Here is a 24,657-nt window from a genome sequence, read left to right as displayed (position 1 = left end):
TAAAAACAAATCACTGGAAGCTATTAAAGGCCCCACACATTTCCTTAAATCAGTTCCTAATGAGATATAGCCTTACTTTTTAAAGTGCATTAAATTTTATTTTACATTGCAGTGGTAGAAAGTAAGCATTACTTTCACTTTCCTATTCCTTGTAAATATGACAAATGCTCTAAGCACATAACTAAGTTATGAGCTCCAAAAGAAAGTCCCTGGCAGGTTTCTAGAGGCCAAAGGGACAGTGAAGACAAGGCAGAAAGTAGCCTAGGGCTGAGTGAGGAAGGACATTGCATTTTACACTGAAGATTCTGCCAATAGGAAGCCATGAAAGGTTTGAGGCTCTAGAAAGATAACTCAGCATTGTATTAGCCTGTTCTCACACTGCTAATGAAGACATACCTGAGATTAGGTACTTTATAAAGGAAAGAGGCTTAATTGACTCACAGTTTCACATGGCTGGGTAGGCCTCACAATCTCATGGTGGAAGGTGAATAAGGAGCAAAGTCACATCTTACATGGCGGCAGGCAAGAGAGCGTGTGCAGAGGAACTCCCCTTTATAAAACCATCAGATCTCATGAGACTTAGTCACTATCACAAGAACAGCATGAGAAAATCCAGCCCCCGTGATTCAATTACCCACCACCAGGTCCCTCCCATGACATGTGGGGATTATAACAATTCAAGGTGAGATTTGGGTGGTGATACAGAGCCAAACCATAAGAAGCATGAAGCATGGACTCAGAACTTGGAAGAATCTAGAGACAGGAAGGAAGGGCAGTGGGAAGACCACCATACAAGTGAGAGACTATGAGGCCTGTGAGGGAGGTTCTTCTCTTTGTCAATCACTGCCTACTTGTCCAGCTTGTGCAAGATGCGTATAACATTTAAGTGGAAGAGGGACCAAGTTTACTCTTGCAATATTTAGAAGCGGCAAAGGCACAAGCAACTCCCTTTCTTCTTGCTCAAAGTGCCAGGTCAGAGAAACTACGTAACTCAACCATTATCCAGGCATCCAAAATGTAAATGTGGTGTTTGGTACACTTGGGGATCTTCCTTTCCTGGTGGTTTTGATTCCAGGGAATCCTAAGAAGTAAATCGCACAAGCTTAATAAAGACCACAGTGGCGTGGATCAGCCTTCCTTCCTGGAAGGTGACACCAATATGGTGATTCATATGATCACATGACGGAAATGCAAGAGAAACCCAGATGGTCTAGGGAAGATGAGTTTGAAACTATCATAACACATCCACAGCTCTTTTTCATTTTTTATACTTTTTCAGAGATGGTGTCTTGCTCTGTTGCCCAGGCTAGAGTGCAGTGGCACAAAGGCTTGCATCACTCAGCTATCAGAGCCATCCCGTAAATCTGCATTATCACCCACATGACACAAATGAGGAAACACAAGGGCCTGGGAGATTAAGAACGGCCAAAGCTGACACACGCAGTACGCGGAAGGGATAGGCATCACTATTCCATGTTGCCAGGCAGCAGCTGTAGAGAGCGGAGAGGGGCCAAAGCATATTTTAGCAGTCGAATCACAATGTGAACAACTGAGTGGGTGGAGTGAAGAAAACCAAGGATTTGAAGATAATTCTGATGTTTCCAACATGGACAATTTGGCAAATGATGGTACTGTTGACCAAAGGCAACCAAAAAAGGTAAAACAGGGTCATTGGGGAAGATAAGTTACTCTGCTGAGAATACGCTGAGCTTGAGAAGCCTGTGGGCAGCACCTCCCAAGGGAGGAGGAAGTTAGAAATACTGCAGTGGAAGAGACCAGCCCAGAAGAAAGTTGAGGAAAAAAAAAAAAAGGGGGGGGGGATGTAGAGGAGGACTAGAACCCCGGGGCAAATCCAAACTTGACAGCGGGGACAAAGGAGGATGTTCCAGCAAAAGAGAAGACCAAATGCATTACAAAAGGGTTGAAACCCAGTTGGAGTGAGAAAATATACACATACAAAGTTATGAGTTACCTTGCCATTGATGAGATCATGAATTATTTATTTGAATGCTAAATGAAAAAAACAAGGCAGTACAAATAAGAGGCAGGAGCATGCAGAAAGTTTCAGAAATCAGTTGGGAACTGGGGCAGTAACCCACGAAGGCAGCCTACTTTTAAAAGAAAGCAGGCTACTTCTGGGCCTGCACATGCCCTGAGAAAGGAGGCGAGGACAGAGGTAGACCCTAGAGGTCAGATAAAATCCTTGCCTTCACTGACTCTAGTCAAACCTTCAGCTCCTTGCCGTGATTTCTGAAATAGAATCATAAGTGCTCTGCTATTCATCACCATCTCCTCTAACGTATAACTAAAAAATAACAGGGCTGCGGGACTGGGCTAGGGACACTGCACCCCACTTTCTGAATAGACAAGCAATGGAGCAGAACAAGCTCTTATGCTTCCAGTAGGCCAGTTGGGTCCAATATTTCCAGAAAAGCAACAGCACAAGTTGATTTTGAAGATGTCTTTGAATATGGCAAGATAAGGACTCCAAAAAATTATAAAAAATTAGAAACTCTAGACTTGCATAAAATGTCCTGGGCCAATTGTTTTATACTTTAAACTTTTTTAGTAAAAAGTATTATATACTTACAGGAAAGTTCACATAAGTGTTTAGCTCATGGAATATTCACAGACTGAACATATCCATGCAATTAGCACCCAGATCAAAAGAGCCTTATGTTCATTTTTAATTCCAGAACCAATGCATAATTTGATGAACATAAATATAGAGAAACTAGAATGCCCATGAGTTTACATTGTCAGAGACACAACGAGAATCCATTGATCAATACTTTCTCTAGAAGCACTTACTTCCTCCCATTTCTACTACGTTAGTTGAGGCCATCAGACCTCTTTAGGAATCTTCCTGTCCCTAGTCTCTCTGGCTCTGATCCATGCTACACATTTCAGCCAGAGTTATTTAATACTGAAATATGGTCATAGCTGTTTCCTGTTTAGAACACTTTGAAGGTGTCCCCTGCCCTAAGATGAAGTCCAACCCATGAGACCCACCTATGTCTCCAACTCATCTCTGAGGTATGCTCACTTGGCACACCTGAACTTCTTCCAAATCCTCAAATACACAATTTCTCTTGTGTCTGTGCTTTCATTGGTGCTGTTTTCTACCAATGCAAAACTCTCCAGTGATCCCCACCCTGTGACTGGGTTTATTTCCGTGTATCCTTCAGGGCTGAGCTTAAATATCAAAGCACCAAGCATAAAAATAGGCGCTCAAAAATACTGGCTGGCTAAATATATGATTAATTCAATGACATCATCTCAGGAGAAAAGGAGATACAAAGATGTCATAATATAGTCCCAGTTTCAAAAAATAAAAATAAAAAAACTGATGAGCTACGTGAGCCACATGTTTCTTTTTCTGAAGGACTACAGTGTTAGTTATCTAAAGTTGAATTCCTCTAAGGAGGATTCAAAAGAGGCACGGGGCATGGCTCCTGCCCTCAAGGAACTTATAACCAAGTTAGAAGGACACAGCTTAATTTGGGAAACAAAGAACAATGCAGTGTCTACTGCTGTGGGATTTTATGGGCCACAAGAGCTCCAAGGAAGGGCAGGTGCTAAGAGTGTGCTGGAGTCACCAGGGAGACTTTTGCAGAGAGACAAGACTTGGGAGACTCTTGAAGGGTGTGCCTTCACTGGGGTAGGACATGGAGGGAAAGTGTGAGATAGCCCTGCAGAGAAGACTAGCCTGAGGCAGATTACATGAGGGATAGCAAAAGCAAGCCTGAAGAGCTTGCATTGACAAAGGTGGAGAAACAGACACTAGGAAGAATGAGGTTGAACTGTGAATGTTATACATCAGCAGTCCCCAACCTTTTTGGCACCCGGGAGGGTGGGGTGTGGGAGTGGGAGGGGGGATGATGGTTTTGGGATGAAACTGTTCCACCTCAGATCATCAGGCATTAGATTCTCATAAGGAGCACACAACCTAGATCCCTCGCATGTGATGTTCACAATAGGGTTTGTGCTCCTTTGAGAATAGAATGCCACTGCTGACCCAATGGGAGGCAGAGCTCAGGTGGTAATGCAAGCAATGAGGAGCGGCTGTAAATACAGATGCAGCTTATCTGGCTCACCCCCCACTCACCTCCTGCTGTGTGACCCTGTTCCTAACAGGGCTGGGGACCCCTATTGTAAATCAGGCAAAGGAATCTGCACTCAACATAGTAAACAATGGAGATTCCATGTAATTTCTGGATCAGTAAATGAGAATCCTCTTTGAATATGTCAATGAGAAAGTGAAAGACAGTTTTGGTGGTGAGCAGTTGACAGGTAGATCATGATGTTCCCAACTAAACATTAACAGCACTCACATAATATAAAAATAATCAGAATTTGAGATCATGGTGGAACAAGAGAAAGAAACAGCCACTCTGCAAACATAAAAATAATGAAATATCCCCTTCTTCCAATTGCTTCTTTACCAATGACAACTCTAGTCCTTCTTTAATCTTCCTGTTGTCTACATAAAAACTACCAAGATACTTGTGTTAGTCAGCTGGGGCTGCTGTGATAATATACCACAAACTGAGTGGCTTAAGCAACAGAAATTTATTTCTCACAGTTGTGGAGGCTGGAAGTCAAGATCAAGGTGACAGCAGGTTTGGTTTCTCATGAGGCTCATCTCCTTCCTTGGCTTGCCAACAGCCTTCTCCCTATGCCTGCACATCTCTAGTGTCTTTTTTTTCCTGATAAGGATATCAGTCCTATTAGATTGGGGCCCCATACCTATGACTCTAATTACTTCCTTAAAGGTTCTATCTCCAAATACAATCACATTCCCAGGTACCAGGGTTAGGACTTCAACATACAAATTTTAGGGAGAAAACAGTTGAGTCCATAATGATATCCAATGCTTTCTGAAAACATCCAATCCAGGACTGTTCTCCAGTTCCTGAAAACCCCATTAGAATCATGTAGCATAAGCCCTATGTCTACAATAAGCTCCTTCCAACTCTCTTTTTCCAAGTTGTCCTGTCATACTCTTGGCATGCATTCTCTTTTGCTGCCACAATTATGTAAATGCAGCTTTGACTACAAGTGTGTTCCCAGTGGCTTAGGCTGTCAGACTTCTATACCAGGATCTTCCATATTCCCGAGGCTTGCCTTTCTCATGCTTGGTGTCTGCCTAAATTGGCATTTCCCCTTCCCAGTTAACTCCTGCTCATCCTTACAGTTGCAGTTCAAATATCACCTACCCTGAAAGTGTTTCCTAATTTACTTTTTCTAGTAGTTTCAATTAGATGCCTCTCGTGATGGCTTTGAAATGAGTCAAAGCCTTTGTAACGAGTCAAATGTAGTTTGGCCAGGCCAAACTACATCTCCCAAAATTCATTTAAAAATATTTGTAGTTAGGGTGAGACACAAGATTTTTGGGAGATCTGCAGGACAGAAGGGAAGCAACAGTTATTTTGTAGCTCATACACCTTGTTACTGATCTGCTGACTTGCCTCTTTGGTGGGAAGCAGCAACTGGTCCTGCAATTGTTCTGCCTTGCCCTGCATCCTCCACCCTCAGTTTCTTTGAATTCTGGGCCAGGCATGTCTCACCAAGGTCAATGAACCTTACTGAGACAGAGACAACAAGAACATATAAGTGTTTCAGCACATCCTCAAGTAGTTCAAGCTGTGATTGTGGGCTTTAGCCTGCCCTTGATCTCCTCCACTTTACCATCTTTCCTTGTTAACTATTTGGTCTACAGTCTTCAAGTTCCAGCACTGGATGTAGAGAAAAAATCCTTACAGAGACTGTTTAACCTACTGCCGCAACTGTGCTGTCAAATCCCTGTAACAAACATCCGTTTATCACCTATCACTGAATTACCTATTCATCCATTCATTACCTTTCTATTTAACTATCAGATCATCTGCCTACCTATATATCCATCATCTATTGATCCTGCTAGTTCTGTTTCTTCTGCTGAACCCTGACTAATACACCCCCTTCTGAAATATTTCTCTGTACTTCATCTAAACCTCGAATATACTTCTCTTGTATCATTTATTATACTTCATTGTCACAAATTTTGTGTTAGATTGGATTATTTTGTCAATTCTTAGTGCCCTCCTTCGATCATATGACCTTATAGTATGATAGAGTGAGTGGAATATATGTCCCCACTCCGTTGACATTGGGCTTAATAATGCAACTTGCTTTCATCATTAACATGTTGCCCAACATTAGGTTAAATGTGCTTGTGTGTTTGGGTTTTTCTCTGACATGAGAAAAACATGCCTGGGGATTCTACTGTTCCTTCCACCTGGGTCCCAGAACAAACACACCTGGAGATTTGAGCCCAGCTCACAGTTGAAAGCCAACCTCAGCTGACTCACAGTTTGAAAGAGAGCCACCTAGCCTAGATCTGCCAAACCATTGTTGATCTGTAGATTCATAAGTGTAAGAATAAACGTTTATTGCTGCAAACCACTGCACTGTGGGATAATTTGTATGTGGCCTTATTGCAGCAATTGACAAGGAAATTTGTCTTTTTGTCTGGGCCCCCATTAGAGTGTTGGCTCCTTGAGGTCAGGTACCATGATGAGAATTTCCATATTTCCCAATGCCTATTAAGATACCTGACACACAGTAGGTACTCAATAAATGTTGGTTGCATAATAGAGTAAAAAATGACCAAGTGATTGAAGAACTATAGTGGAGAAAGGCATGGCACAGGGGTGTTTTACAAAAGAGAAACTGATATATGTGTGTAGGATGGAAATAGGGAGTAAGTCTGGAATCAAGTAATAAACATAATGGGATCTGTGCACAATTATGGGATAAAATGTTGTCTACTTTTTTCAAGAGGCCACAGGGGTTCCATGTGATTCCAGTAATCTTTGAAGAGCATTTCCTTCCCTCTTTCAAGTCTTTGGGGGCAGCTGCAGTGCCTTTCTGTAGCAATATTAGAGAAATTGATGAAAGATGAAAAGCTTCAAACTCCTCCGAAAAAAATTGAGAAAACAAAATCACTGAGAAGTAAAACTTTCCTATTTTCTTCAGATAACCTTGTCTCGGTGTAACAGTCTAATTTGATATGGGCAGTTTATCACCCCATGGATGCACTGGTGGATTTGTTGGGGACAGGCAGGTGCGACACCACATCTGAAGCTCTCTCAGCTCTTAGCCTGGTTACCAGAGGTCTCTGCAGCGCATTTGTCTCAGTCTTCTAAGCAGGATCATCCCCACTGAGACTCTTGTCACATCCCCTTAGTGTGTGCCTCATAGGCCTGTCATCAGAATTGCTTCTTAGGAGACAGCTTGAAGGATGCCAAATTCATTAGCTGTTGTCAGCTGAACTTTGCAAACCTCTTTCTTACCTTGAACAAACAACACACACACATACAAGTGTGCACACATGCACACCCAACACCACAAATACCCGCAAGGATTCTACTGCGTTTTGGAGAATAAAGAGAGAGTCTGCATTTTGTTTGGTGTCAATCATAACCTGAGATTAAAGCTGCTGTTTTATGCATCCAAAAGTTACACCCGCCAAACTCAGCCTTTCTCTGCCTAAGCTCTGAACTTCAAAAGGAATACTTTATGGTGGGGAGAAAAACTCACACAAACAAAACAACACATACGCGCGCGCGCACACACACACACACAGAAGAAACTCAAAAAGATGCTGCAAGCACTGGAATGCATTTCATTTTCATTCTTTAAATGAAGGCTCAATGCCAAAATGCCTGCAAAATTATTCTTAGGGCTGTGCAAAGCCACTGAGAACAGATCTTGCCCCAAATGATACCAAAACCATGTTGACTTAATAAAATGTCAGTTGGCACATTTCTGAGCATCTTATTGAATCCTCTTTCTAGGCTATCTCAGGCAGAAACAGGACTTGTTTTATAACAATTATTCATCTACAAATCTCTGGAAGATCATTCCATTTTTTAGCCTATAGTTAGCATCCTGCTACAAATGAAACTTAGCTATGAAGTATACTGAATTCCCACTGAGCGTATCTTATACTATTACACTACTAAAACTTTACCATTGAAAGACTCTTAATTTAGATGCCATTAACTCAGATTTAGTGATAATTTGGACATAGAATGTGATTCTCTTTAAAATAACATTTCTTGTTTTTAATGATTACAAAAGCAATTCATGCTCATAGTAATGCTCAGAAACACAGATAAGTATAAAGAAGAAAAATTATCTACACCTCAATCTCACTAGATACAAAATTGTTTAACTTTTGGTAATATTTCCTTTTAGTCATTTTCAATCCATATACTTTATCTCTTTATATAAAACTGTGGTTGTATTGATCAGAATTTTTAATCCTTTCTACACAACATGATATATTTTTCTTGCAAAAGTAATTACTGTTGAAAATATTTTCAAAGGATTATATATTATTTCATTTTATAAATATCCCATAATTTATTTAACCATTCCTCTAAGATTAGATATTAAGGGCATTTGTAAATTTTTACTTTTATATATAGCATTGAGATGAAAATTCTTATGAATGTGTGTGGGTAATTCTGATTTTCTTCAGAGAGAAGATAACTGTTTTACATCTTAACATAAATTACTAAATTGCTTTGCAGATTTGCAATGGACATTCCCCCATATAAAAGAGTGGCTTGCTATTCTCAAGTGCACCGTTAATTTTAACTTTGTACATATGATGAGTGATGACCTGTTACTACACTGTTTTATTTGCATATCTCTGAATACTAGTGAAGATAAATATTCCTCCCAATGTTTATTGTCATTTGTCTACTTTTATCATCAGTTTATGTGCTTTAGTCATAAATTGTTTTTTAAATCAAGTTGAAACCGTTCTATATTTATTTACGTATTTTAATTACTAAAAAAAGATTTTTTTCCCCCAAATCATCATTTACTTTTAATGATTAAAAATGTTTTGGTACTGAATTTACAAATTTTCATATAGCCAGAGATTTCAATAATTTGCTTATTCTATTTAACATAAAAAGTCTTACCTACCCTGAGAGTAGATTTTTACCTTTGTGGTTTTTTTGTTTTCCTTTTTTGCTATTTGATCCATTCAGGATTTATTTTGGTGCACGGTGGAAGGTGAAGATGCAATGTGAATTATTTCTTTTTTTCACGTGGGAAGTTTAACCAATATCATTTATGATACAATCCTCTTCCCTGGGGTTTTGGGGTAAGATGTGTATGTCTACATATCAGATTTCATGCTACTGAATCCGTCTGTCATTTGTTAGGTTGGTACCATGTTGCTTTAATGGTGAAAAACTGGTAGCTATGCTTTCTAACACCTGTTATGGAAAGTTACTCTTAGCAGTATGCTTCCTTTTCAAAGGGAACTTCAAGCTGAGATTTAGAGTAAATTCAAATCAATTAAAAAATTCTACTGAAATTTTTATTGGTATTTGTTCTAAACCCTTGGATTTATCTGGGAAAAATTTAATGTATTTAGAGCACTAGCTCTTTCCATCTAGAAGTATAGGCTAACTCTAAATTTATTGAAATCCTAACATTTTCGCTCTGAGAGGACTTAATGTTTTCTTCAGACAGTTCCCACGTGTTAACTACTGATTTAAGGTAAAGCTGTTGCTTAAAAGTTTTCTTCAGTACACTGTTCTTAAATTCACACAGATCTTAAATTCATACAGATTTTTAGGTTTTTCACTTTTTATGTTTATATTTATCTTTCTTGCAAATGATGAAATGTGGATCTTTTGTGTTTCTAATGAATGTATCTGTTTATTTGGGTTCCATGATTTATTGCTATGCTCAGAACTTCCAGTACAATATATTGTGAATGTTGACAAATTGTGCCCTTGCTCATCTCTTACCCAATTGTCGGTTTAAGATAGCTGTCTTTTATGAAATTTTAAAAGTTCCTTTGTATTCCTCATTTTCTAAGAGTTTCTTTAGTCCCTTAGGAATAAGGGCTTAATGTTTTTTATATTTTTACTTCAATAGTTTTTGGGGTACAGGTGGGTTTTGGTTACTTGGATAAGTTATTTAGTGGTGATTTCTGAGATTTGAGTGTACCCATCACCCAAGCAGTCTACACTGTGCCTAGTATGTAGTCTTTTATCCCTCACCCCCTCCCAACTCTCCCCACCAAGTCCCCAAAGTCCTTTATATCATTCTTATGCCTTTGTATCCTCATAGCTTAGCTCCTACTTATAAGTGAGAATGTATGATACTTGGTTTTCCATTCCTGAGTTACTTCACTTAGAATAATGGCCTCCAGCTCCACCCAAGTTGCTGTAAAAGACATTATTTTGTTCCTTTTTAAGGCTGAGTAGTATTCCATGATATATAAATATATATGTGTATGTATATGTATGTGTGTGTGTGTATATATATCTCACATTTTCTTTATCCATTCATTGGTTGATGGGCACTTAGGTTGGTTCCATGTCTTGGCAATTGCGAATTGTGCTGCTGTAAACATGTGTATACAAGTGTCTTTTTCACATGACTTCCTTTCCTCTGGGATTGCTGGATCGAATGGTAGATCCACTTTTAATTCTTTAAGGAATCCCCATACTTTTCCATAGTGATTGTACTAATTTACATTCCTACCAGCCCGTGTAAAGTGTTCCCTTTTCACCACATCCATGCCAACATCTACCGTTTTTTGACTTTTTAATTATGGCCATTCTTGCAGCAGTAAGGTGGTATCTCAGTGTAGTTTTAATTTGTATTTCCCTGATAATCAGTGATGTTGAGCATGTTTTCATACATTTGTTGGCTGTTTGTATATGTTCTTTTGAGAATTGTCTATTCATGTTCTTTGCATACTTTTTGATGGGATTTTTTTTTTCTTGCTGATTTGTTTGAGTTCCTTATAGATTCTGGCTGTCATTATTGAGTTCCTATTGAGATTTTTTTTATTGCTCTAATGAGGTGATATGTTATAGTATATTAATATTATAAACTAGAACATCTTTTTATTTTCAAACAAACTACAATTAATTGTGGAGTATAATTCTTTTAATGTGCTCTATCTCTGAACTACATCAAGGGCCCTAAGTTAAAACACAATCTTAACTAGAAGTCCCAAAGAATATGCACCTTTTTTTTTTTTTGAGTAAAAAGTTAAAAAGCAAATAATATATCTTGATATTTTAAAGTTTAGGAAACATTTAATACAGCCCTGTTGTGCCATATTTATTTTCATTCAACTAAGCAGTATATGCGTGTGTGTGTGTATATATATACACACACATATATATATGCCTTAGTTTATGATAATATTTACAAAAATAGCTTACATTTGGGAAATTCTCCAATTTTAGGAAAAACTGTTCTGAATTAGTGAGGTTTTAGAGCAATGCCAGAAATGAAAAAAAAAAAAGATCTCTGGAGAGCTGTTACAATGTTTTCACTACTGACTTACAAGGTATTCTAAAATGATCAATCCTTTTGCTGTTGGAGTTTTCGAATTGAGAGTCTCTGCTATCTCACCAGTCTTAATTTCTTCCATTAAGACCTTGTGACATGATTCAGGCAGTAGGATGCAATGGAGACGGCAGGACTGAAGGTAAAGACGACTCCTGCCAGACAGTCTATCCGTGCCTGACTTTCGGAAAAATCTCTTGATGACTTTTCTTCCCATAAAATAAACAATTTATATACTTGTACAGCAGACTCCACATTTTCATCAGTTACTGCTTGGACTGTGCCTTCCTCCTGCCACTGAAAGTCCTCAGGGCCGCGGGCCTTCTTCCCTCCTTTTATATAGTCATATCAACCCATTATGTTTGGCAGTGAGAACTCATGACCTTGTAGTGCCGATGCTAATGTTTATCTCACGCATTCCTCCCTGTGAGCCTGGCCACACTGCAGTGTGGCAGACATTGCCCTGTAGAGGGATCCGTGAAAATGCCCGTTACAGCTGTACCATCATCACTTTAAATGTGGTTTGATCCCCTTGAATTTATCAATTCAATTTAATTTTAAAAACATCACCAAGCAGCGGTCATGTGAATGGAACTATATTCCAACGTAAAGATACTTCATCATCTGATTATACGATACTCCTTTCTTCTTCCCAGATTACAATTTTAATTTCTACTAATTGGGTATCAATACCTAAGTAACTTCCACACTTTACAAGCTACTTAAAAACACCTATCACACATTTTCACCTTTAATGTAATGCATTTTTCTCATATGCAAACCCACAAAATCAGTGTTAAAGAATAGAATGAAGGTGTAGTAAAGGAGATAATTCTTTATGAGATTAATCAGACTCACAGGAAACTTGATTATGTCCCTGTTATAAAACAGTGTTCTTAGATATTGGAGGGAAAAAAAACTCTATTGGTATTTTGATTTATCCCAGATTCTAGCAAATTATATGAAAATCAATCCTTTGAATTTTTTGCAATTTTAATAGTTTGAAATACAGAGAATACACTTTTTTTTAAAAAAGGTTTACACTACATAGATAAGTGCTATTGTTAGTGTAGGATGTAGGGGAGTGGACAAAACTGGAAATTAATCTAATCAACTACGGAATTTTCAGAAGCTGCTTGGGAGACAGATAAATGAATGGTTAGAATTCTCTCTCAAATTCAGTGTTTCTCTATTTTGATCTCAACATATAACTATTTTAACTGGCATTTCTATACAGTAAGTCTACAGATTTCCTAGGGATGAGAAAAGAGTCCAGATTTTACAAACATAGCCCACATGCCTATTCTATGGTTGGACAGGTGTCTCCAACGCCCATCAGCTGCCCAGAAATGGGGTCATCATCGGTGTGACTGTCATCAGGCCCACGTGCAGACCCAGCTTTGTGAGCACACATTCATGGGTCTTTAGCGAGAAGAAGAAACAAGAGAGGGAAGGAGAGAATGAGAAACCTGGGCTTTCAAAGTGAAAAGCTTTAACTCTATTTTTTATATTAGGACCACGGCAAGGTCAATCATTTAAGTATGGCTGCGGCTAATCCCACATTTCAACTAAGGACAGTGTTTCTAGCATGAACCAGACTACCACAGGCAGCATCAAAATCTTCAACAAAAGGAAACTTGTAAAAGATGATTACCAAGCACTTACACGGAGACAATGTGTGCTTTGTGGTCAATTAAAATGCGAGAATAGTCTGCAGTGGGTGTCTTACAAAAGGGCCCTTTCTTCTCAGGATTTTAAGAAAGGCAGATCTATCAAACTTACGATAATGCATTGCCGTGCTGATTTAATTGTCAATTACAAATTACTTAAGTGTAGTTTAAGGATCTATATAAAACCTTATTTTTTTTTTAACTTCTAATAGCTATTAATGGATGTTAAAGAAAATGAAACCACTTTACTAAAATGTAATGTGGGGATCTATTAAGAATAAGTTTTCAAAATGATAAAATATTATCACAAAAATGTGAACCCCTGTACATTTTAATATTCCCGAGTAGGTCAGTCTTCACTGTACCGAAAGAACATTTCCTTGAAATGACAAGCAATTACAGTTTAAACATCTTCATAGATGTTATACATAGAACGAAGTGTTCCTAATTCCCAGCCAAAATGTTCCTTCGGAAATTGGAAAGGAAGTTGGGGCGACATATTTTTACATTTCCTCGAAAAATTTGAGAAAATGTGAAACATTCGTCAATAGAATAGACTCCACTGACCACACTCACATGCCTATTTCTCTTCTTCACCGCTCCGGTCCCTGTTTGCTTTTACAAATATTGAAAGAATGAATGAGAAAGAAGCATTTTGTACTCTGTATAAGGACAAACGTTTAATCAATTCAAGGTATGAATATGCTTCACTTAACAGACATATCTCCAAAAACAGGTATAATTCATATTCATATATTAAAATAATATTTTAAATATGCTAGTGAGTCTTGCTAAGGAGACAAAAATGGTGGTGAATCCCCTTAAAAGAGAGTCATTCTGTAATGAAACCATGATGTACTAGTACATCTATTTGTCAGCCTGACTTTCCTGCACCGAGTTTCTTCAAATGGAGGGCACGTGTGCTACCTGAAGACCGCTTGAGTACACGCAACTGGGGTCATCCTCAAAGTGTACCTTTCCCCATCCTGTAGGACACTCACTAGACAAGGAGCTATTAGGAATAAGAAATCAAATATTATTAGAGTCAGAATCAAACAGCGCCAGGCTTATGTCCACATAACCTAAAGTAATTGAGAGGCTGTACAATTATCCATCTAGCTAGTAACTGTAGATAGTTAAATAAGCCAAGTAGTCAAAGCAAAATAACTATTTCAGAGTCTTAATTGTTCTACTTGGCTGCCTGCATTGCTCGCATTAAACAACCATCAACACTTCATTTAGTTTTATATTTTATGATGGGATGGGAAGTAAAAAGAAGATGGCTTTTAGAGTAAGATAGGGCTTGGAGTGGATCTCTGACTCGACCATCTGTGTGTCCTTCAGCAAGTTTCTTTTACAAACCTATTTCCTCATTTGTGAAGTGGGGATAACGCATACCTTTCCTGAATATTACAAAGGTAAAATAAATTAACAGATACCGGCAACCTGGCACATAATAGACACTTAATAAGTACTAGCTATTGTTCCATATGATCTTTTCAACACCGAGGTCCTTAAAAAATTGGCAGATTCACATGTGTGGTTATAAGTCTTCCATTCGCAACTTAATAGTTCAGTGGTTGAACTTAGAGGTTACATGCAAATTACAATGCTGTCATTTAAATCCTTGAGGGCAAGCATCAAAACCTACATTAATAACAGATATATCAGCTGGGCGTGGTGGCTCATGTCTGTAATCCCAGCACTTTGGGAGGTTGAGGTGGGCAGATCACCTGTCTGGAGTTCAAGACCAGCCTGGCCAACATGGTGAAATCCCATTTCTACTAAAAATACAAAAATTAGCCAGGTGTGGTGGCAGGTACCTATAATCCCAGTTACTTGTGAGGCTGAGGCAGGAGAATCGCTTGAACCTGGGAGGTGGAAATTACAGTGAGTCAAGATTGTGCCACTGCACTCCAGCCTGGGCAAGAGAGTGAGGCTGTCTCAAAAAAATAAAAACAAAAAACAACAACAAAAAAACTCCAGATATATCTTCAGTAGCACCCATCACAGCACAAGGCCTTTATCAGGACTCAGTAAAAATTACAGACTGAATTGAGTCCAGTACAAGAAATAGAACTATGTTATATATGTGTTTACTCTTTGCTTCTCAAGGATAATTTTATTTTTTAATAGTCCCTAATCAATTCAATCAAGTAAACAGGTTAAAGAAGATGTGTCAACTTAGATACAGGTCACTAACTGAATACCGTACCGCCAAATGCCCTCAGCCTGTTTTACCAAAATGTGTGTAAATATTGCTATGTGGACATGTGTGGTATTTAAGTAAAAATGTTTAAAATACATAATTCAGATGTATCACAATTTTTATCTAATATTTTCATCTTGTATAAAGTATGTGTCTGAACTTGCCTTCTGAAAAACTGAAAAAAATATAATGAAAGAAGAGCTTAAATTATTTTTAAAAATGTAGCACTTCAGCTAATTACTGGATTGAGAAGATGCAAGCTTCAAGTCAGTAAAGGGCTAATATCCAACTATTATGGCAACATTTCTGCAGGAAGGGGCTCCTTCAGTACATCTTGACAACATCCTTTTTGACAATTTAAATGTATACAAAAGCACAGTAGTCTTAGAAAAATCAAACATGAAAAAAAAATACCAGAAAATTTCTAGTAGACCATAAGAAATGCAAGTAACTTCAAAACCAAATTCACTTTAAAAGTAGAAGATTTGAGGATAGTTATGGGCAAGAATGGGAAAACTGGCAAGTGCTTGATAAATTAATTAGACTTGACATGGGTGGGAGAAAAATGTCATACTCACGTTGCCCAAATGAACATGCCTTAGGTCATAAAACAAACCTAGTTTAGAAGGGAAGCAACTTCTTCCCTTCAGATCAAAGCTGGAACTGCAGGGTAATAGGAAGAAAACACTCAGCAGACTTTCTTTAAAATCCTGGGATCTGAGGAGGAGCTCTTTCCTGGACCTCATTCCTGCTTGCTCTGCCCTCACCTCCTTCCTCTGGGGCCTGTAGCCTGGGCTGGGACCTAGATGCTGCTTCGTTAACCTCATCTGTGTCCCCAAGATCTCCAGATTCCTAAATTTTTATAGCAGCTAATTCATTTTCCACATTATTCTGAAAGCTAGTTTTCTTTTGTCGGTTTAAAAATGTATTATTAAGGACATGCCTCTGTGGGTTTTGGGGTAATTGTGAGACTTCTACACCTCTACCTATCATTTCTACCTGGCTCCGGGTGCCAGAGGATTTTGATTGTATGGGTGCCAGGGAGTAGAAGAGAGGGTCAGCTGAGCATGGTGGCTCACACCTGTAATCCCAGCAGTTTGGGAGGCTAAGGTGGGTGGATCACCTAAGGTCAGGAGTTGGAGACTAGCCTGGCCAACATGGTGAAAACCTGTCTCTACTAAAAATACAAAAATTAGCCAGCCATGGTGGTGGGCACCCATAATCCCAGCCACTTGGGAGGCTGAGGCAGGAGAATTGCCTGAACCCGGGAGGTGGAAGCTGCAGTGGGCTGAGATCATGCCATTGCACTCCAACCTGGGTCCCTAGAGTGAGACTCCATCTAAAATAATAATAATAATAATTTAAAAAAAACAAAAAACAAAAAGGAAGTAGAAGAGACGGTCTACCAGGCAGTTAGCAGTAGAAGCTTGGAAATCGGACAGACCTGGTTTTATATCCTGACTGTGTAGCCTTTCTAAACCTCATCTTTAAAATGAGGATTATATCATTTCACCTGCCTAATCAAGTTGAGGAATTAAATGAGGAAATGCATGAAAAGGGCTTGGCGCAAAGCCTGGCACATAGAAAGTGCGCAACACATGTTACTTACTTGCATTATTTCTATAGGTTCTCAACAGAAAAGGATGAGTGTGAAATGTAATAAAATAAGCAGAGCCCTAGAAAAGGGTGTAACTATGGCAAACACTGTTGGAAAGACCTATTTCCTCTGAGTTGCACTGAAAATAAAGCCTGCATGGATGATAGAACACTAAGTACATATTTTTGTTGTTTCTAAACTAGGTATAAAAACTGTGTATTTTTAAAAATATAGACAATCTAGGAAGTACTTATTGACTTGTACAAATTACCATTGCTGCAGATTCTTCAACCTTGAATCCGTTAGACCATATACGCTGGCCACTTCTTCTGGCTTATTAGTTTTTAGTGCTCTCAAAATCCAGCATCAATAAGATCTCACTAAGTGTGTGGTAAAAGCCAATAAATGTTTTGACAGCGAGGTACGGTTTAGTAAGCTCATTCCCTACTCAGCCTTTCAACAAATCACATAGTTCAAACTGAAAAGAAAGCCCTTTGATTACAGGTACTGAATAGAAGTCTCTATAATGAAGTGGAATCCAAGTGCAAAGAAAGGAATGAAATAAGTGAGAAACCTTCATTCATTCAGTAATATTTATTGGGCACCTACTCTACACAGACCCTGGGACTTCAGTGGGCATGGCACAAGGGCAAAAGGGCTCCCTCTGGAGCCCCTAATGCATAGCCCCCTGGGCTAGCAGTTTAGGATTTTGTGATACCTTCATTATAAAAAGTGTAGATGTACACAAATTAATATGTGCTCTCGTGCCAGGTAATGAGTGGTGCTATGTGTGGTGGTTCATGCCTGTAATCCCAGCACAATGGGAGGCCAAGGTGGGAGGATTGCTGGAGACCAGGAGTTCAAGAGCAGCCAGGGCAACATAGCAAGACCCCATCTTCAGGGGAAAAAAGAAAGAAAAAAAAAAGGAGGGGAAAGAAGGTAGAGGGATATTTTATAGATGTTGGTCAAAGAAGGCCTTTCTGATAAGGTGACATCAGAGCAGATACTCGAATAACCTGTGCAGGTGAGAGAGACCATTAGGAGACCATGTGAGTCCTCAGAAAGGCATCCCAGTTAGTGGGAAGAGCAGGTGCAAAGACTCCCAAGACAGAATCTATTAGGTTGATGCAAAAGTGATTGCCATTAAATGTAAGAAACAGGAGGTTTTTAAGAAATAGCAAGAAGGCCAACCCAGCAGAAGCACAGTGAGCTGAGCAGAGTGTGGAAAGCAAGAGAAGGAGGCCATGAGAATGTGGACTTTTGCATCTTAAAACAGAGGCACGGCAGAGTCTAAGAGGTGAGAAGGGCTTCGAAGATAACATTCCTGCTACGATAAGGTGGGTACCATCTTGGGAGGGAAAAGAAAAGTGACATAACTTCTTTTAAATAAACAGGAACATCTGTAAAGATGAAACTGTGTGATCTGGGAAGAAAAACTGTATATGACAAAGTGGAGCACCAGGAGAGACGCTGAAGACGGGAGAAAAGAAATTGAAGAAATGAAGCCAAGGCTGGCTGCCGGAATGATCTGCTCCTGTGTGTTTATTATTCTTTGACATTTAAAGCTCTGGTAGTTTTTCTTTCTTGTTCCTTGCATTCTTCCTTCTTCCTCTGTTTTCAGCAACTTTTTAGGGAAAAAATGAAGTCTGATGACTCTGAATTGAATTATGTGTGCCGACCTCATGCCGCCTTCTTCCTCACCTTTCATTTTGCTTCTGCAAGTGCTGTCAACATTCTCCCTAAAAACTATGCCCTTGACTTTCATAAAATAAACATGCTACCAAAAGAGAATCTGTCCTTATCAAAAAGGGACAGGAGAAACAGTTACCACAATCCTTGCAATTACATAGTTTTCCTCTTTCACTTGACTGTGATGAGCATTTCATCCCCCGCCATCTCCGATATTTTACCAGCTATGTTCTGACTGAGGTCTGCTCTTATGGGCATTGTCAACTTTGATTTGCTCCTTAGCTAGAATCCTTTGTAAATTGTGAGGTTATAAGCCAATGGATTTTTTTTTTTTTTTTTTTGGAGACAAGGTCTGGCTCTATCGCCCAGGATGGAGTGCAGTGGAACGACCTTGGCTTACTGCAACCTCCACCTCCCAGGCTCAAACCATCCTCCCACCTCAGCCCCCTGCATAGCTGAGACTACAGGTATGCACCACCATGCCCAGCTAATTTTTGTATTTTTTGTAGAGACAGGGTTTCACCATGTTGCCCAGGCTGCTCTTGAACTCCTGGACTCCAGCCATCCACCGGCCTAGGCCTCCCAAAGTGCTGGGATTACAGGCATGAGGCACGGCATCAGGCTTCTGATGTAATCTTTATTAGAATTATTATCACTCATCATTATTTAAGAAATTTCCACCGCTCTCCCCTATCGTTCCTTCTTAGATTTACAATCTGAGGTTTGCCAATCAGTGATTCTTGCGGCCTCCCAGCTGTGTGGTTAGAAGGCACAGGCCTGGCGTCAAGAGAACAGAAATGTTACCACTCATGATACAAAAACGTGGGTGTGCGGGAGGGGCCCCAGATACCCTTCCTCTTTACTTGTTCTCGGACTTCCTTTCAATCACTTTCTGTCCTGGAAAATGGTGGCCAAACCTGGGCTCAGAGAGTGAGAGGCAGGGGTGGAATTCTCCAAGAGCAGAGAACTGGCCCTGAAACTGGAGGCTTGGGGAACACTTCTCAGAATTTTAGAAATAAGAAGTCTGAAATCCTGCAAATGGGCTACAAGCTCAACACAGAACTGAGACCTGGCAAGGACCCAGAACTCACTAGCTTTTTTTTTTTTTTTTTTTTTTTTGAGACAGAGTCTTGCTCTGTTGCCCAGGCTGGAGTGCAGTGGCCGGATCTCAGCTCACTGCAAGCTCCGCCTCCCGGGTTTACACCATTCTCCTGCCTCAGCCTCCCGAGTAGCTGGGACTACAGGCGCCCGCCACCTCGCCCGGCTAGTTTTTTTGTATTTTTTAGTAGAGACGGGGTTTCACCGTGTTAGCCAGGATGGTCTCAATCTCCTGACCTTGTGATCCGCCCGTCTCGGCCTCCCAAAGTGCTGGGATTACAGGCCTGAGCCCCCGCGCCCGGCCCTCACTAGCTATTAACTTCCAAAAAGGCATGGGATATGCTTCCATCAAGCGATCCCTTGCTTATGAGTATTTTTGTATATTTTCCTCATATTCATCAGTAATACTGACATTGTTTTGACACTAGGTGTTCAAAAATCTCCTGTTTTCTCCCCTCTTCATATTCAGTCTTGCAACTGAGGGTACTAGCCTACTGTATAATCGGTAGTGGTTGATTCTCGCCAATTGAGTTTTCTCCCTACACTTTCCTTAGTGACTGTGAGACACGGCTTCAGTATCCCCCTACAATAGTTCAAGTTGTTTTTATTACTTTCTTGGCATGTGCAGTACAACTTTTGCATGTTCATTACCAATTATTCTGGACACTGATTAACGTGTAGTTGCCAATCTCCTATTACCTTAATGTCTTTAAAAGACACAAACCACATCAGAGACCTAAGTACTACGAAGGATTTGTCTGTTCTTGCCATCTTAATGGGTTACCAATCAAAGACATCAGTAAAAGCATAAATGTAAATGAAAACTCTTGAGCTAGCCCTAGCTCTTAACACCACTTTTTTATGATGGATTCACAGTTGACTAGTTTTCCTTTCTCCACCAAGACTTACATCATTAGAACTGTAAGGGGCAGCGAAAGTGTTAAACAGAGATGGATTGTACAAAGCATTAGGCTAAAATTGGATATTCATTTTCTGCATAACTGAACAATAGCATAAAACCAGTGTCTTAGGAAGTCTAGAAGAGCAGTCGCTTTGCTTTGATTTTTGAATCACATAATTTCAGGATGAGTCAAGTACAGTAATTTCATAGACACATTCCTGTAAATCTGTGATCAACTTCTGAAAAGAATTGCCTAATGTTAACCACCTTTCTCTGAAAAAATAAAAAAACCAAACCCAAACCCAAAACACATATAATACTTTTCTTCTTCCTATATTAACTTCTACGTAATAACACAAGAGCAGCTAACATTTACTGTGCCAGGCACTGGTTTCAACTTCCTGTAGATACTATGCTTATTCCTCAAAACAATCCCAGGAGATGGGGACAGTCAAGATGCCCTTTTACTGTGAGCCCCAAATTGTTAAACACACTGCTCAGAACCACACAGCTGTGAATCCAGAATTTGAGCCTAATCCAATTCCGGGGCACATGACAGTGAACTGCCAGCAAGGCAGTTATGTACCAGAATGAATCCAGTGAAGAGAATGTACAAAATGTACCAAATTCTTCCATTTTCCTTTAAAGAAACTGCAAAGATTTCCCCATAATTTTAGAAAGGGATGACATTCAGAAAAATGCTTTCTTTCTCTTTCTGTGTTTCAGAATATCTAAATTGACTCATTCCTAATCTTTAAAATTTGTACATTTCACACCAGGAAAGACAGTCAAAGAAGGGAACATTTTATTCCCAACTGACATTCTGGGTTTAAATATCCTTTGCAACAGTTTTGTTTTGAAAGATCTCAGTGGCTGCATATGAACCTGCCAGATGTCAACAATGTGTCTGCCATGTACAATATCCCCCAAAGACTAAAGATACTTCTTGCTGATATAGTATTTGGAAATAACTGGCAAACATCATGGACCTGCAGCATCGCTAAGTGTCTGTGTAAACACCTCTGAAACAACAGATGTTCTGAATTCTTGTTCCCTCGGAATAACAAAATGACTTGCAGGGAACTGATGTTCCCCTCACTTTTCCAAAACAATTTCAGGAAGAATCCATGAGCTCTCAAACTCAGATCAGCTTCAGGTTCTGGAATCCACCTGTGGCTACTGGCAGTTTTTTTTGCAGGTGTTTGCCCTTGGGAAGCTGTCAAGAATTGGTCTAAATCAGGGCCGAGCTCCTGACAGAAAGATATTAACCAGCAGGAACTGTTTTAGGTTTCAGAATTTCTTTCTGGGCCACAGTCATATAGGTGGAATCTGTACTCAAAAATAAGTCAGTGATGGGGACAGCAGAAAAGTCTGTGCTTGGGCCATTTAGGCAGAAGAAGGGTTATCTGGAAATGCACAATGATAGAAACGACATATGACAGGGGCCAAGAGAGATGCCCTGTGGTGCAAGTGAGTCGCATTTTGAGTTACTTCGAGGGAAGAGAGGGGAAATGTCAGGAAGTCAGACCCTAAAAGGTGAAGGAAATGACACTGAATATGAACAAATACAGAACTGTGGTTTGAATTGCAAGCTTAGTCATAATAATGAACATCAATACTTTATAAGCATTTTGCAATTTCCAAAGCCTTTTTAGGTGCATTGTATCATTTTAACCGATTAGGAACCTGAGACTCAGAAGTGGAACCAGATCTTGATCCCAGAAAAGGGAAGACAAGAAAAAGGAGCAAAATGAAAGGTGATCTTAAGGTCTCCTCTCTGAAACTAAAGGCATGAAAAAAAGAGTAGGGTAAAATGGCTTAACATAAAAAAAAAAAATGACCAAGCCTGACATGAGATAAGACATACTAATTTCATGAAGATATACACAGATAGCAACTCTGTCTACAAGAGCCCTGTGGTTCTGAGAACAAGCATGTGATGCAGTCAAAAGACCCACATTCTAGACTTGGCTCAACAAGTCGCCCAGGGTGTAACTTTGACAATGTCATTGAATATATCCAAGCTCCAGTTTCCTGATCTGCAGAACTGGAGCGATAGTGAGGTAGGAGATGTGCAGGACCTGTTTTCTGGTCACAACCCTGCTGACCAAAACAGTATCTGGATAAAATGGGATGAAGCTGAGAAACTAGTGGGAACCAGCAGATGTGACAAAACGCATCCCTAGATGCTCTCATTGCTTATTAGCGTAAGACACTCCCACCAGCACCATGACAGTTTACAAATGTCAAGGCAAAGACCCAGAAGTTACCACCCCTTTCCAGGGCAACAACCTGGAAGTTACCGCCCCTTTCCCAGAAAGTCCTAAACAACCTGCCCCTCAATTTGCATTGACCCACCCCTTAATTTGCATGTAATTGAAAGTGGGTTTACATGAGTATAAATACAGTTGCCAAGTAGCACTTGGTGTGTTGCCTATGAATTAGCTGTGCTCTGCGAGGAGCAGCACTGTTCAATAAAAGATTGCTCTCTCACACCACAGGCTTGCCCTCGATTTCTTTCCTGAATGAAGCCAAGAACCCTCCTGGCTTAAGCCCAGTTTTGGGGTTCACAGTCCTGCATCATCAGCATCGGCGTTCCGCCATATATGTGAATGTGCTTAGCACTTAGAAGCTAGGCAAAAATATTAGCTTAAAATGATAATCAGATTCCTCTTAATCAACCACCTACAAGTGTCTGTGAATATTACAAATGCAAGAACTAAGATCTCCATGAATTAGATGGTCCCATTGTAGAAGTAAGGAAGATTAAAACTGAGTGGTCAGTTTGTGGACCTGACAGTGGAAATTAAGTATGTGAACTTCTGATCCCTGGATCTTTCATCAAGGAAAATCAATCATTCAAATAACGTGTTGGCCAGGCGCAGTGGCTCATCCCTGTAATCCCAACACTCTGAGGGAGACCAAGGCGGGAGGATTGAGGTAGGAGGATCACTTGAGCACAGGAGTTTGACACCAGCCTAAGCAACACAGTAAGATCCCGTCTCTACTAAAAATTAAAAGTTAGCAGGGCACAGTGGCTCATGCCTGTGGTCCCAGCGACTCTAGAGGCTGCTGCAGGAGGACTGCTTGAATTTGGGAGGTGGAAGCTGCAGTATGCCATGATTGCACCATTGCACTGCAGACTGGGTGACAGAGCCAGACCGTGCCTCGGGAGGAAAAAATGTGTTCCAAGTTACATAGCCACAAAGGAGGTGAGAGACAGCATTTGACACCAGGACTATCCAAATCTAAAACCTGGGCTTCTGAGGCTACATCCCTGAAAACTAAGAATTGATGCCATTCTTCTTCAGCCTTTATCTACTGTTGATTACAAGGGACCATTCGTTTGCAGATAAATATCACAACGCTGGTCTGCCAATATGGGAAGATAGGTTTTTGAGTCAAAACACTATAAAATAACTCTATGGTTTGCCTTCCTTTGTGGTAAAAACAGAAGTTCACCTCTGCATTGTGTACTGAAAATTAATTTCAGTCTTGGTTCACAAGAATTTGACCAGGCAGGGCTCAAAGTGTCTAAGACAGTATACGCTTAATTTTGTTACCATAGTTGAGAGGTGGGGCTGGGAAAAACAGCAATACAGCCAGCAAGCATTTCTTCTCCTTTCATTGATAGTAAATTGCTGTACATAATCACATAGCCAGAGGGGATAGCTTAGTGAAGTAAGCTTCAGGTTTGCTAGCCTAGGCTGTTTAAAACCTCAAGTTCTAATCCCGGCAGAGTCAGTGCATGACTCCTCATCTCCTTGAGTTTGATCAATTACATTTCATAGATTTTTTATTATGTAAGAGACTCAAATGAGGCTTTAGAACCCAAATCCAGTCTATCTTATGGAGACACCAAATACCTTGTCCTTTGTATTTATCTAAGTATTGAATTTCAGGCTTACTGCTTCTAACACCTCTCTCTAACTACAGTTAGAGAGAAAATTATGTGAAAACTTTTAATTAAGATGGGAATCTTTTGGTGGGATGAATTCACTGTATCTTTTATATATGTTGATCCGCTAATACTAGTGAAGGAATGGGTCTAGGAAACAGAGGAATCTAACATAAAAAATGACATTAACCACCATTTATTGAATAACTACTG

The 24,657-nt window shown here is 39.8% G+C and overlaps 1 protein-coding gene and 1 long non-coding RNA gene across 6 annotated transcripts in view; one reads left to right on the top strand and one right to left on the bottom strand.

Moving 5' to 3' along the window:
• The window catches only part of LOC141407646 (uncharacterized), a 32,442-nt gene extending 14,006 nt beyond the window's left edge, over positions 1 to 18,436 (top strand). The window contains exon 2 of the long non-coding RNA XR_012417451.1: positions 18,253 to 18,436. This is a non-coding gene — a long non-coding RNA (uncharacterized lncRNA). The remainder of the gene's footprint in view (positions 1 to 18,252) is intronic.
• The window catches only part of CELF2 (CUGBP Elav-like family member 2), an 866,142-nt gene that overhangs the window by 335,921 nt on the left and 505,564 nt on the right, over positions 1 to 24,657 (bottom strand). The gene's annotated exons all lie outside the window — the stretch shown is intronic.

Source organism: Macaca fascicularis, chromosome 9 (genome assembly GCF_037993035.2).
Source record: "Macaca fascicularis isolate 582-1 chromosome 9, T2T-MFA8v1.1".
Classification (NCBI taxonomy): domain Eukaryota; kingdom Metazoa; phylum Chordata; class Mammalia; order Primates; family Cercopithecidae; genus Macaca; species Macaca fascicularis.
Note: the sequence above shows the minus strand (reverse complement) of the source record. Positions and strands in the feature narration are given on the sequence as shown.